Source organism: Morone saxatilis, unplaced genomic scaffold, assembly GCF_004916995.1.
Source record: "Morone saxatilis isolate NCDOM2014 unplaced genomic scaffold, NCSU_SB_2.0 Contig24, whole genome shotgun sequence".
Lineage (NCBI taxonomy): Eukaryota > Metazoa > Chordata > Actinopteri > Moronidae > Morone > Morone saxatilis.
In genome coordinates, this window is record NW_023339807.1 from 17,794,413 (window position 1) to 17,796,490 (window position 2,078).

The following is a 2,078-nucleotide window of genomic DNA, read 5'->3' on the forward strand; positions in this document are numbered from 1 at the left end:
GATGTCCCTCTACATCAACATTTAACCGACACACAGCTTTCTCTCCGTCCTTCCTGCACACACATAAACACGTGCACACACACAGGCACACAAAAAAAAACTCTCTTACAAAAAATTACCCAGCTCCTTCCAGCCAATCGGGACTTTATTCTGTATTTAGGTCTACAACATCTCTTCTCTCCCGTTATTGAGGCATGTAGGCCTCACGCGTTGGACCACACCGACAGGGGGCGCTGTTCCTGTGAGAGGGGGGCTGCCTGTCTCAGCATGAGTCTGGTCTTCTTACTACACACAGAGCAAAAGGGGGATTATGTAATGTTTACTATTATGGCGCTGTATCTTTTTTTGCAAAGCACTGTGGGTTCTTTCCTTCCACCTCCTCCTGCTATGTAGAGGTTAAAGGTCACAAGGCGAAAATTAAAGTGGCCACACGTGCAACAGGATGCCCGTCTCACGCGCATCTCGAGACATCTCCTCGAGGCTCACCGGGCAGCACACCGGTTCGTCTCCGCCGCCGCCTGCGAGCCACAAACACGGGGTTAGCCGAGTTTACGCCAGGCCACGCCCCCTCGGTCCAGCTGGTGGCAACACTCTCGATGACATCACCGCCGGGCGCGCCCATTGGCCCCGAGACGCCGCGCGCCTGCCCAATCGCCTGCCGGTGAAGTGACGTCAGCCGAGAGCGGTCCCCGTTCACTTTCACGGGAGTGGGCGGGGCGCCGGGGCCGCCGACGTCAGAGCCAGCGGGATGCGGCGCGCTGATTGGCCGAGCGCGGTGAAAGTGAGCGTCTGTTGCTGAGAGAAAAAAGGGGGAGAGAGGGGGGGAGAGAGAGTTTGCGAGGGGGCACCGATGCGTCTGATGCGCCACAACAACAGTTACCAAGCTCCGGCACAAACTTTTTAAACACCCTTAGCTCATTTCTCCCCCCCCACCGCCACCAGTGTCAGTGTTTTCACTCTGTTTTGGGGCAAAATAAAAACTAAACAACGACTTAAAATGTAACCTAGCAACAGTTTGGAGGCAGGGCCACAGAGCAGCCGCAGTGTGGTGCTTTAATCCCGCTGCAGCAGCTTCCTATGTGCACAAGCAGAGGGGCTGATGCATTATCACCGTCTGCTCAGGGACGGCACTTGTGCTGTCAATTATGGTAAACATACTCCTCTTCAGAAGGGGAGGGGGCGTTTGTGCCTTTCTATTGGCTCTCGGTGTTTTGCTCCCTCCCCTCGACCCTCCCTCATGCTGTTCCTATGGTTCCCAAAGCTCTTATTGGATACTGTAAAGTTTGGGACAGGACACCGGTCTGGCTCAGCAGCCCCGCCGCCATTGGCTGGATCCCCCCGTCCGTCAACCGGACTTTGACAGCCCGCCACGCCCACTTGTCTCTGGCGCCGGCGCTGATTGGCTACTGTACCTGTCAGCGACCTGTGATTGGTCCGCTCGCCCAGCTGTTAGTGGTTCATTCACCATTTTGTGACTGTAGTGGAAAAGAAGACCGATAGTTTTTTATATCCCCGTTAGAGTTTCTGCGGGGGAAAGACATGTTTTGCGGAGGAAAAGTAAAGTGTGAGCGCGGACCGCACAGTCGCCAGAGCCGACAGCCAAGGGATGTTACCGAGAGTTACGCGAGCCTCCTCATCAGCAAAATAACCCCATAAATCTTTCTCTGGCCGAAGGGGGGACGAGAGCTCTGTTTTGGGTGAGTTGAAACTAAAGTTAGCGAGAGGCAGCGACGCTCAACTGACGCCGATTTTCCGTTTTCAGGAGCGGCGAGTTAGCACGAGACGAGAACCAACTGCCAACGGTCGGCCGTTGGTTCCGATAACGTCCGAAGAAAACCGGAGGGGGAGAGAGAGAGAGACAACCGCTTGTGAGCCGAGAGAAAGGGGAGGGTGGCGGTGGTGGGGGGGTGTAACAAGCCTAAAAACTTTTCTCAAATGTTTTACCGCAGTCCCACGGACGACCGGGAGACACCGGAGCTTTCTGCTACGATATTTCTGCTTCATTTTGACTACTTTTCCTCGACCTTAGTTGTCGAGTTTGTGTTGCGTGGAGCAGCTCTAGCGTAGTAAAAAAAAAA

General features: G+C 54.6%; 1 protein-coding gene across 2 annotated transcripts in view; it reads left to right on the forward strand.

Annotated features, from left to right (window-relative positions):
• The first annotated feature begins 1,476 nt into the window (after positions 1–1,476).
• Positions 1,477–2,078, forward strand: part of cicb (capicua transcriptional repressor b) — a 29,547-nt gene continuing 28,945 nt past the window's right edge. For both annotated transcript variants that reach the window (XM_035672559.1, XM_035672558.1), the window contains exon 1: positions 1,477–1,697. The gene's annotated coding sequence lies outside the window, so the exon portion shown is untranslated. The remainder of the gene's footprint in view (positions 1,698–2,078) is intronic.